Consider the following 13,635-nt stretch of genomic DNA (forward strand, 5'->3'; position numbering starts at 1 on the left):
AGTAAGCCAAACAGCTGTTTGGTACTAGCCCACGCTAAATAAAAGAAAGGTAGCCCACAAAACAATAGTGACCGTCTCTTGTGAAACCCAGACGTAACAGAAAGAACAGACGCTTTAAGGCCGATTTATACTTCTCCGTTACGGACAGACGCACGGAGTCGGACGGATTGGTTGAATGCCCATTTCTCGTTACATTTTAATTCAGATGCTGATTTACATGTAGGCTACTGTTTAGCTGAAATATGAATTGTAAAAACTTACAACAATGGCGGTCAAAGGATTAGTGATGTGTCGTTCGTGAACGATTCGTTCATTTTGAACGAATCCTTATAAGGACTCGGGAGTAACGAGTCCTCTCAACGAGTGATTCGTTCATTTCCCGACTCGGTCTTTCTACGAGTCTTTGGATCATTTTTCACGTGACCTGCATAGGCTCTGTAGGTAGAGGAAACGAACGATTCGTTCCTTTCCCGACTCGGTCTTTCTACGAGTCTTTGGATCATTTTTCACGTGACCTGTATAGGCTGTAGCAAGAGGAAACGAACGATTCGTTCCTTTCCCGACTCGGTCTTTCTACGAGTCTTTGGATCATTTTTCACGTGACCTGCATAGGCTCTGTAGCTAGAGGAAACGAATGATAAGTTCCTTCCCCGACTCGGTCTTTCTACGAGTCTTTGGATCCTTTTTTCACGTGACCTGCATTGTATTTTTTAGTAGAGGAAACAGTTTCCTTATTCCCTTTCGCGTGGCCGCTGTTTTAGTAAGACGTGAATGAATGATATTCGCTCAAGTCATCATACTGACTGGTTTTGTTATTTTCACTTTACATTTACACTTACAGTTTAGTGCAGTGTAATTGTTTGACGTGATAATTAAATGCTAGTGTGATAATACATTACCAAATCATACAAACTCATGATACATTATTTTAATGCAGGAATTTATTTTGAAATAGTATTTGCTGGTGCACATGTCATGCACTAACCTACAGTGGACGTATAGGGGCTATACGTCCTTTGCAGTGGACGTATAGCCCCCAACCCCCCCCCCCCCCCCCCCCCCCCCCCCCCCCTGAAATGAACAAATGACTCGAAAAAAGATTCGTTCATTTTACTGAACGAGATTCAAAGAACCGAATCAGTAAAAAGAACCGAACTTCCCATCACTACAAAGGATTCTGTTCTTTTTTGGTCACGGCAACCCCGCCCCAGACGCAAGCGGTTCTTATTACGGACCAATCACGGCCAAGGGGTATCCGTAAAATGACGGACTGACAGACAGTTAGTCCACACTGTTCGTGTGCAAGATGTACAGGTAGTGGGGGGTGATTAGTGCCAGGTAATGTTAGCTAGCTAACACAGTTAGCAACCGTCGCTATGCCTAACAAAGAAGACAATCACTGCCACTGCTACATCGCTGTGCTATTATGTGGATAGAGCTAGCTAAGTCGATAAGGCACCCAACTATAACTATCTACCCTCACCATTATGCCATACCGGTTTTACCATTTCCATTTAGTGAGACGACACCTGAAGTGAAGCCAGACCATTCAAGACATTACCCATACCTTTGGATTTACAGTACTGCTTCAAATTGAAGTCAAGTTTCTTAACGCTTTGTTAATATTGGCAATTTAAAGATGCAACTAACGTGTCCAGACAAAGACCCATTCAACACGGTACACAATACCCAAACCCAGATATTACAATTTATGTAATTCTTCAATATTAAATCAAACCACGACCACTAGACACTAGGTTGTTCAGGTTTGTGCCAATACAGCACAACCCTAGCTCGCTGAAATGGCCACACTGATGTCGTCCTTTTATTATATTTCCAGCTAGCCGGCTAGCTAGCCACTTGGCCTACAGTTGCCGACTTCTAGACCGGTGATAGCCAACATACCACCTAGGAAGATGTAGTGGTGGCAGTGATTGTTAGCTTTGCAGACGAGTTACACGTCACACGAGCTTAGCAATGTTTACAAAGGTAACTTCAGCGCTACGTCGCAGCTATCAAAGACCAAGTCCCCACATGTAGGCTACTAGGTCACCGCCATCACTCCCATTGGGAGCCAATGATAAAAAGGCAGAGACGACACAGACATTGTGGGCTAAGCTTGTCTACATTGTATGCTTTTCGGCAGTGCGATGCCACTGTCACACCCCATACAGGTAGCTCTACAGCTATCGCCTTAGCACAGGTGCTGGACACCCGCGGTGTTATCGCCCTGGTTTCCAGACTACCTGGTTTCAGTAAGCATGCGAACTGTGCGTTCACCTAACAGCAGCAGCTGCCATTGGCCTCTATCACCAGATTTGTCACAAATTCACACAAAATTCAACATTATTGGACAATTTCAAGTTGCATCTCATATTTGCTCTTGTAGGCTTAGAAAATAAAACAGTTGCAAGTGTGACGGTCCTCTATGTGTAAGTCTCACTAGGTTGTGTATTATGGAGTTGCATCTGAACACAGGGAAACCAGACCGAGTCAGGACAGGCACATCAACGTTGCAGACAGAAACATAAAATAGCCCTACACCACGCACAGTCAGACGGAGATATAGCATTAGTAGCTAGCAACAACGGAAAATTTGCTACATTTAACATTCAGCTTTGAGCCCAAAATTAACGTCTCACTCAACGCCAAACAAACGGCATTCACATTTACATTTATGCATTTAGCAGACGCTTTTATCCAAAGCGACTTCCAAGAGAGAGCTTTACAGAAAGAGCATAAGTCACTGATCATAACAACGAGGTAGTCCCAAACATTGCAAGCAGCCAAAACATGAAGCATACATTGTGAAAAAACTAAACAAGTGCCAAAGGGAAGACCCATAAGAGCATGCAGTTATGCAAGTTACAAATTAAAACAACATGAACTACAAAAAGTGCAGGACTGTACCTGTAGAAGAACAATCAACAGTCAAATATTTCACAGCGAGTACAAGACTTAACTTCGTTATAACTAACCTACAAGAGCAACAAGTCACTCAATAAGAGTCATTGTTATCCTGGAGAAAACTAACATCAGGTCCAGCCAAGCATTCTTAAGTGTCGTTGTACTCCAGAACAAGTGCGTCTTGAGCCTTTTCTTGAAGGTGGGGAGACAGTCAGTGTCCCTGACGGAGGTGGGGAGCTGGTTCCACCATTGGGGGGCCAGGCAGGAGAATAGCTTATGTTGGGACCGGGCGGTCTTGAGCGGTGGGACACCAGGCGGTTGTCTGAAGAAGACCTTAGGTGACGGGTGGGGGTGTAAGGTTGCAGGAGAGACTTGATGTAGTCGGGTGCAGTCCCGTTCACTGCTCGGAAGGTCAGTACCAGGGTCTTGAATCTGATACGGGCCTTGATGGGTAGCCAGTGGAGAGAGATGAGGAGCGGGTTAACATGGGAGCGTCTGGGTAGATTGTAGACCAGGCGGGCCGCTGCGTTCTGAATCCTCTGAAGAGGGCGGGTTGCACATGCTGGGAGACCAGCGAGCAGCGAGTTGCAGTAGTCCAACTTGGAGAGGACCAGTGCTTGGACTACCGGCTGGGTGGAGTGCTCAGACAGGTATCTCCTGATCTTCCAGTTGTTGTAGAGGGTGAATCTACAAGACCGGGAGACTGCGGCAATGTGGGCCGTGAGGGAGAGCTCATCATCCATGGTAAACCCAAGGTTCCTGGCAGAGGATGAAGGGGTCACCGTCGCAAATGCCAGGGTGATTGACAGATAATTCATTCATTGATAACTTAATTACAACAAAAATACAGTAGCATTTAACATTATGTGGTGGCTTTAAAGTATCTTAGCTCATTTTATATCTGCAGCGTCTAACATGCGACTCACCACGGCAGTTATCGGAAATTCTGCTGTGGATTAACCATAATACATTGCTTTTAGCGTGGCACAATGTGAAGGTGACGCAATCAAACGGCGCTGTCCCTATTTATGCAGGAATTTAACAGAACCTATATACAACCGTTACATACACCCCCCTAAGTTACTGCTAAAACAGGGAAGCACATGAGAAACAGAAAAGGAGAAGATACAAAAAAAACTGGTGGATGACATCGAGCACTACTGTGTAATAGTCAGTTACAAAACTCCCCCTACAGGGTATGCAAGGATAGGCTGGTACCGAAACCTTAACAGAGACACAAGAGATGCCGTGTCTCCATCTGTCTACACTCAAGAACAGAAATACCCATATGTAGGCTACAGTAGAAAATCCCAGACTACACTGCAAAAACATTCCTCTCAAAAGTAACAAAGGAACCCACGGAAGACCTTGAATCTTCCACAACCTGGTAATTCATATCACAAATCAATCTTTCTGGAGGTCTAATGGTCCTACCAGTCCTAGTCATAATCATGTTTGGGAGTACTTGCTTTGGTTGGGTGCAAATCACAGGCTCAACTGATTCTGAAACTGCACTACTGGGAACATGTGAGTGTACGTCAGCTGGTGAGTCTGTGAGGAGCTGTATGAAGTGAATATTGGCAGACTGATCATCCAGAAATGATGACTGGCTCACAACACTGTCCCGGCCATTACACACATGACTGTCATCGACAACATCATCCACAGGAGTAGTCTCTACTGCGTCAGAAGAACTGGGTAAGTCGTCAACAACTTCATCAGGTCCAGCATTTTTGTATCACTGTCAAGTAGGTCGTGAGGCAGAGCAGCACCATGGTCACTTCCAATGCCAACTGGCAGGGAATCAGACAACGGATCAACATCATCGTCTCTCAACAGGAAACTGACAGGAAGGAGTAGGTTCCGGTGAACTGTTCTTTCTTTGCCAGTGACCATGTCCTTAAAAGGTAAAAAGGTGCGAAACCTGTTGTTTCATGGACAGTGCAATTATAACAGAAAGTCAGTACTCTTAATGATTGGGGCCACTTTGCTTTGGACTTGGAGGGTATCGCTCTAATCATGTTTCCTAAGGTTCTGTTGAAACGCCCTGTGATTCCATTACCCATCGGGAGGTAAGGGGTAGTGTGCGATTTCTTTATCCCAGCCATATCCAACAACTCCTTAATGAGCTTGCTTTCGAAATTGGCCCCCTGGTCGGAGTGCACACGCTTTGGAAAGCCATATATGCAGAAAATATCATTCCATAAGCGGTGAGCCACTTGTTTAGCTGACTGGTTTGTACAAGGAAAGGCAAAGGCCATCTTGGTGAAATGATCCGTTGCTACGAGTACATCTACAGATTTGTTGTCTCCCTGCTCTGCTGTCCAGAAATCAATGCTAATCAATTCCATGGGCTCTGTAGTGAGAATACTCTCCAGAGGAGCACAAGCATGAGGCTCCGGCATCTTACCAACAATACAACGCTGGCAGTTTCTAACATAATGCACAATGTCATGCGCAATGCCTGTCCAAAAAAACCTGTGTCTGGCCAGTGAGAGTGTACGTGAGCGTCCTTGATGACCTGCGGCGTCGTGTATCCCATGAAGCACTTGTTGTTTCAAGCTGTCTGGTACAATACACTGGTAGAGCTTGTTCATGTTGTTATCTCTTTTCACTTTAAATAGCATTCCATCTTGCAGTGTGAGTTTGTTCCAGTGCTTGAGCAGCTTGAGTACACTACGAGGCTCCCTTGTACGCTCACGTTTGTCAGGTCTCTTGTGTCTCTGGACATAGTAAACCACTCTACTCAAGGTGCTGTCTTGCTCCTGCATAGTCCGAAGAGTGCTTGTAGGCTGAGCAGTGGTACAATCCTCCTTCTCCAGACGGGATGACTCCCGTCCCCATTATTCGGCCTATCCCACCAGAGCAGTGGGCATCTAAGAGAGCAAAGATCTCTTGAGAAGTTAACTTGCCCTGGGAAAGCGGTTGGGAGAGATCAGAGCTTGGTTCAACATGTGTGCTCACCAGTTGACAGTTGTTTGAGTATCTGAAAGTATCTTGAACTGTTTCGTCTTTCAAACCCTTCAGTTGATTTAACAAAGCATGGTAAGGCTCTGTCACAAGGCGATGGCCGACACTGGACTGGACAAAAGGCTCCCTACTGAGTGCATCTGTCACAATGTTTCTAGCTCCTGGCACATACTTCAAGTCGAAACTATAGGATGCCAGCTTCGCTATCCAACGCTGCTCACATGCATCCAGTCTTGGTTTGGTGAGTATGTACAGTGCCCTCCAAAAGTATTGGAACAGTGAGGCCAATTCCTTTATTTTTGCTGTAGACTGAAAACATTTGGGCTTGACATCAAACGATGAATGTGAAACCAGAGATCAACGTTTCAGCTTTTATTTCCAGGTATTTACATCAGGATCTGATGCACAAATTAGAAAATATCACCTTTTTGTTCGAACCCACCCATTTGTCACGTGAGCAAAAGTATTGGAACATGTGACTGACAGGTTTTTTTTGTTGCCCAGGTGTGTCCTATTACATACATTATTCAATCAATAAATACCACTGAATGTCTACACTCAGGTTCAGATTGGGTAAGATAGGTTTTGTCTATGCAGACTGTATTCAGAGGTGAAAACAACATGAAAACCAGAGCGCTGTCTTTGGGTGAAAAACAAGCAATTGTGAGTCTTAGAGAAGATGGAAAATCAATCAGAGCCATTGCAGAAACATTGGCCATAGCCAGTACAACCATTTGGAATGTCCTGAAGAAGAAGAAAACTACTGGTGTACTAAGTAACAGACGTCGAACAGGTAGACCAAGGAAAACATCAGCAGTTGATGACAGAAACATTGTGAGAGCTGTAAAGAAAGACCCTAAAACAACTGTTAGTGAGATCAGCAACAACCTCCAGATGGCAGGAGTGAAGGTATCACTATCTACTGTTCGCAGAAGACTTCATGAACAAAAGTACAAGGGCTACACCAGAAGATGCAAACCACTCATTAGCAAGAAGAATAGGAAGGCCAGGCTGGAATTTGCCAAAAAGTACAGAGATGAACCTCAAAAATTCTGGGACAAAGTTTTATGGACTGATGAGACAAAGATTAACTTTTACCAAAGTGATGGAAAGGCTAAAGTTTGGAGAAAGAAAGGAACTGCTCATGATCCCAAACACACAAGCTCATCTGTGAAACACGGTGGAGGTAATGTCATGGCTTGGGCTTGCATGGCTTCTTCTGGGACGGGCTCATTAATCTTCATTGAGGATGTAACACATGATGGCAGCAGCAAAATGAACTCGGAAGTCTACAGAAACATTTTGTCTGCCAATTTAAGGAAAGATGCAACCAAACTGATTGGCAGAGCCTTCATCATGCAGCAAGATAACGACCCAAAACACACTGCCAAAACAACAAAGGAGTTCATCAGGGGCAAGAAATGAAAGGTATTAGACTGGCCAAGTCAATCTTCAGACTTAAACCCTATAGAGCATGCATTTTACCTGCTTAAGAGGAGACTGAAGGGAGGAACCCCACAAAACAAACAACAACTGAAAGAGGCTGCAGTGAAAGCCTGGGAAAGCATCAAAAAGGAAGAATGCAAAAGTTTGGTGACGTCAATGGGTCACAGACTTGCTGCAGTTATTGAAAGCAAAGGATTTGCAATTAAATATTAAGTCTTATTCACTTAAATATGTTTTAAGTATATCTGTTCCAATACTTTTGATCACATGACAAATGGGTGGATTCAAACAAAATGTGATATTTTCTTAGTTGTGCATCAGATCCTGATGTAAATACCTGGAAATAAAAGCTGAAACGTTGATCTCTGGTCTCACGTTCATTATTTGATGTCAAGCCCAAATGTTTTCAGTCTACAGCAAAAATAAAGGAATTCGCCTCACTGTTCCAATACTTTTGGAGGGCACTGTATGTGAGTGGGTTGTTGTCAGTCCAAGCTGTAAAATTACGACCTTTCAACCAGTAATGTAATTTGTCACATACTGCCCACTTTAAGACTAAGAACTCGAGCCTGTGCGTGGGGTAGTTTATTTGAGAGCGTGAAAGCATCTTGCTCGCGAAAGCCACTGGCCTCGCCTTGTAGCTGCCTTTGGGGATCTGTGAAAGTACTGCTCCCAACCCATCAAAAGACGCATCCACGGCCAATATGAAATGGTCATCAAAATCAGGGTGAGCTAACGTTACACTCGTAAACAAGTCATGCTTAAGGTCTCAAATGCGCATTTGCATTCCTCAGTCCAATCTGATTGTGTGAGTTTAACATTTACAACTTTCTTCATAGACTGTCTTCCCTTCTTTTTGAAGCACTGCGTGTCCGGCTGGGAGATGAGCTTGAAGAAGGGCTTCGCCTTGGCTGAACAGTTCTCAATAAAATGTTGATAATACAAGACCATATCCAAAATTGATCTGATTTTCTTAGGACAAAGAGTGATGCCATCGGAGTCCATTAAATCAGATACCTGCATATCAGTGATGGCCCGCACTTTCTCAGGATCAGTGCAAACTTCTTCTTCACATATGATGTGAGCCAGAAATTTCACAGACCTCAGAAAATTACATTTCTTCGGTGAGAGCTTCAAATTGTGAGTCTTCAACCTCAAAAACACCATCTCCAGCCGGTCAAGTGCAAGCTGCTCAGTTGGAGCAAAAACCAAAAGATCGTCGAGATAACACAGCAAACTGGTGAAATTCTCATCACCAAAAATCGACATCATCATCGCATAAATGTAGCAGGGCTGTTCGTGAGGCCTTGGGGCATGCAATTGTATTCGTGAAGGCCGAATGGTGATGAGAATGCTGTATACTTTTTGCCATTATCATGTCGTGGCACATGATAAAAGCCGGATGTCAGGTCCATGGTGGAGAAGAAAACATTTCCACCTAAAGCGGCAAGTGTGTCTGTCTGGTGTGGGAGAGGATGACCATCCTTTACTGTCCTAGCGTTAAGCCATCTGAAATTATTACAGAGCCTAAGGTCGCCATTTTTCTTCCACACGAGTACTAAAGGTGATGCATACTCACTGTTAGACTTCCTTATTGCGCCACTTTCCTCCATGTCATTCAGAGCTGTTCGCATCTTCTCCTAGTGACTTGGTGGTATCCTATAATAAGGTAAACTAAATGGCTTGTCATCAACCAAACGAATCCTGTGAACAAAATAATTTGCTAGACCACAATCCATCTTGTTCTTCGAGAATATAGACTCATGTGCTGTGATGATGTTGAGGAGTTTGTTCTTCCATTCAAGAGACACTTCACACGCACTTGGGTCTAAGTCATTCACTCCCAGGTCCCTCAGAATGCTGGTCAACTCCTCTTCTGACTTTAGAGGTTGCTCAGGGATGTGCCAGGGCTGGACACCCGACTGGACGTTACACGGGACATTACACTGGGCACTTGCAACCTCTGGGAAGTCCTCTTCTGCCATGCACGGGGATACATCAGCGATTTTCGAGTTCCTTCTCAATGTCACAGGGTGATTAGTGGGGTTAACTAGTTTAACTGGGACTAAACCATCACCAAATAGTGGTGCAACGACTCGGCCGACCAAGATTTGTTTAGACCTAGAGTTAGACTGAGTGGGCCCTATGACTACAGTACTACCCACAGACACCACTGCCTTGCTAGGGAGTTTACCCCAAGCTATATATTCAGTCTGTGGTTGCAATGTCACACTGCCCATAAGTTTAGCCGTACCCACTTTGTCAGGCATGATATCACCTTTCCATCTCTGTGTTAGAGAGCAAGGACAAAAACTGAAAGGATTCATCCATCCCATCTCTGCTTGGCATGGTCATCAACTTCCAGTAGCTGTCGGTGGTCCTCAGTAAGGTCAACAGCGATTTGATAGCATTGCTGCCAAGAATCAATTGCTCCGTCTGGCCTGGCACAACCAAAACAGGGATCATCATTTTACATCCATAAACAAAGACTGTGACACCCAACAACAATAACATTGTCTGCTAGCGTCTTTGTCAAGTTAGGGTTGGCTTCCAACAGCTTATCCTCAGTTCCTTCGCTTATGGTGGATGCCATAGAACCGCTGTCAATCAGTGCTTTCAACGTTGGGCCATCTTCGATAGACACCGGGGTGTAAAACAGACTGTCAATCATAGGGACGTGCAGTAAATTTTGAAAGATAAGTTTTATCAGAAGGAGCAATACTTTTATGTACCTCATATACAGACTCATAATCCTCAATGTCACAAATGGGAGGCTGGTTAATTAGATCTGCGCTGCCCTCCTCCTCCCGCAGATCTGTTAGTTTCCCTGATCAGACGAAGGTAGAGTAGTCTGTGACACAGGACAATTGCTCTGGGAATGGCTGGGTGACTGGCACTGAAAGCACAAGCGATGCTCACGGCAGTGGACTAGGGCAGAGTGAGCCCCATCATTACAGATAGCACAGGGTAAGGCGTCTAAACCATCAACTCTTGGAAATCTGGCATTACGTTGCCGTGAGTAAGGCTGTCGTGCGCGTGAATCGCGCCTCAAAACTTTCTCCAGCATTTCGATTACTCTCTCTAGATTAACCTGGTCTGTAGATCTACACTGCTGTGATACAGAGTCATGGCAAGCGACAGAAGCAGCATTAACATCAACCTTTGAAACATTTGCCTTATCAATCTTACCACAACATGTCGAGCCAACAGGTTTGAAGCTAAACTCTGACTTATGGGCATTCAACACAGCTTGCACTTCATGAGCTGACCATTTGTCAATGGACTTGGATCGAAAGGACAGGGCCAAATCTTTACTGGGACAATGGCGGATGAACATATGGGAAATCTCAGTTCCTGGGTTGTCAAACGATTTGCCTTGCTCCCTCAGACATTCAGAGGCTACATCTGCTGCTTTGTTTAGCCTCAACCAGTAATCGTAAGGCTTTTCACTCTCATTAGGCACAGTAGAGGGGAACTGGTGAGTACTGACTGCAACTGAAATGCTTACGAAGCAGACTGTAAACAGCATTGGGGCTGGTTTGGATGTCAGACTCACTGTTCCTAATCCAAAATGTTACTACATCTTTTGCTCTGCCCCGCAGGTGAACAAGTATCTCCTCCACATGTTCGTCAGCATTCACATTTCCTTTCTTAACAAAGGCCCTCATCAGGTGTTCCCACTCCTCAATGTCAAGCGAGTCAGATCCATCTCCTCTGAAGGAAGGAGGCTCCTTGACATTTCTGTGAGTGACCAAGTGAGCCTGAGATATATCCACAGTCTTGGTAGGTCGAGTCAAAGTGTCACGGTAAGTACGCAGGTCGTTGTGTGTGTCTGGCCCCAAGCTAGGTGGGTTAAGACGACTCATGATACTGTCGGCTACCTGCTCTCCAATCTTTTGAGCAATTGAGCCTACTTGATCCAACAAGTCAGGGGCAACATGACCAATGTGTGGTGTTGAACTAGTGACTGGCTGCCCATGTATGTTACGCATGTCGGTAATGTCAGGAAGATCAGTCGAAAAGTCAATCCTATTCACTCCTAATGCAATGTTACTGCCAACAACAGGACTACCCAGAAATGAAGCATGTATTTGCAGTACACCCCTCCCCCTACCAACAGAAGCTGGGGTACGAACTGGCAAATCAAGTGCAGGATTGCTCATTATGACTACAGTCCAAAACAACAAGAGCAGAGAAAACAAATAAATAAAATAAAATCAACCAACAAGAGAAAACTGATCCAAAACAACAACAAAAAAGAGCAGAGGTAGAGTCCTTTCTAAAGGCAAAGGATAATGTCCAAATCAGAAGACCACAGTCCACGACATCCAAATGCAGTCACAGCGACAGCGGCCCGGCAAAGGCAGGCAGACGGTCACTCAATCCATGGCACAGTTACGGCACCAATGTGACGGTCCTCTATGTGCCAGTCTCACTAGGTTGTGTATTATGGAGTTGCATCTGCACACAGGGAAACCAGACCGAGTCAGGACAGGCACATCAACGTTGCAGACAGAAACATAAAATAGCCCACGGCAGTTATCGGAAATTCAGCTGTCTTTATTAATTCGTTAACTGTGATCTTATAGTGGAAGTGGTTGTTTTGACAAAATCAATTTCACATAACCAAAGTACAGTTCACATTCAATGACAGTTACCTGCACACAGGGAAACAAGACCGAGTCAGGACAGAAAATAGCCCTACACCACGCAGAGTCAGACGGAGAAATAGCATAAGTAGCTAGCAACAACGGAAAATTAGCTACATTTAGCATTCAGCTTTGAGCCCAAAATTAACGTCTCACTCAACGCCAAACAAACGGCATTCATTGATAACTTAATTACAACAAAAATACAGTAGCATTTAACATTATGTGGTGGCTTTAAAGTATCTTGGCTCATTTTATGTCTGCAGCGTCTAACATGCGACTCACCAAGGCAGTTATCGGAAATTCTGCTGTGGATTAACCATAATACATTGCTTTTAGCGCGGCGCAATGTGAAGATGACGCAATCAAACGGCGCTGTCCCCATTTATGCAGGAATTTAACAGAACCTATATGCAATCGTTATACAAGCAGGCATGAAGTGGGATTCGATCGACTAGAGCAAAACACATGATTGTTGGTCTGTTGAAGATATTCAGGCTCATGGATGAAAGGAGCTTGTAGTCACACATTTATTGGCATTCAAGCTAAATTTTGTATGGCCTGGGTTCATCGAAAACAGCTGGTTATCGTGGGCCTATTTGGGATTGTTTTGAGGCAATAGCCAAATTATCCCACGATACCACAGCCCCTTATGAAACTACATCTTACAAATGAGCCTACTTAAATCGTCACTGTGAACCCAGACAATAGGTTAGATCAAAATACGCTAAATACGATAAATTGATATAAAAATACAACTGCGCTACGCTACGACAGGCAACCACGCACGCTGTCCGAAATCATCATAACAAATAAATTTGTAGCAACACAGTTAAACAGAATCCTTTGACCGCCATTGCTCTAAGTTTTTACAATTCATATTTCAGCTAAACGGTACTTGTAAATTAGCCTGGTCCTAACCAGACCCTCGTACGTTTCATGTGTACAGAGGGTCTGGGATCGCTCCATTGACAAGCGTTAACTTCCTTGAAGGGAAGCGTTAACTTCCTTGAAGGGAAGATAACGCTTGAAACTTAGCTAGCATCACAGTGCAGTGCAGACACTAGCTAGTTGCTGTGTTTTATTATAATCCTATCAAATTAGTGAAATACAAACACAAATGTTACGAGCTATTGAGCCTATATTTAACATAAGTTTAAATACAGCTTAACTTGACTTAGTGTGACAATAAACTTGTGTGACAATAAACTCAATGCAATTGACTGCCGTCTGACAAAGCGCGCTAGTGCGAGCACATAAGTACACGCAGCGCGATGACGTATATCCTGTCTTAATAGACTGTTCGAAATCAACGGTTTTGGAGATACCTTCCCTCGAAAGGACCTGTCTAGTTAGACACCTGTCTAGTAAGAGATCAAGGATTAAGACAGCTATTTAAGATTTCGAACACAGCCAAGGTGTCCCAATCCACCTGTTTCTCCAGCAACCAATGGGTGCTGAACTACTTCCGCTTTCCGGTTTTGTGCTTCCTGTTCAGTGTCTAACCTCTACTAGTGTACCATGATATCGACAGAGAAGGCAACATTACATTGATTAGAATAGGTTGTGTTTAATTAAATGTTGTTAACATGAGCTCAGGTTACACTTACAATAACATATTCAAGAAAACTGAAGATTTTCGTCGGAAACATCTTGCTTCGAA

Source organism: Hypomesus transpacificus, chromosome 6 (genome assembly GCF_021917145.1).
Source record: "Hypomesus transpacificus isolate Combined female chromosome 6, fHypTra1, whole genome shotgun sequence".
Taxonomy (NCBI): domain Eukaryota; kingdom Metazoa; phylum Chordata; class Actinopteri; order Osmeriformes; family Osmeridae; genus Hypomesus; species Hypomesus transpacificus.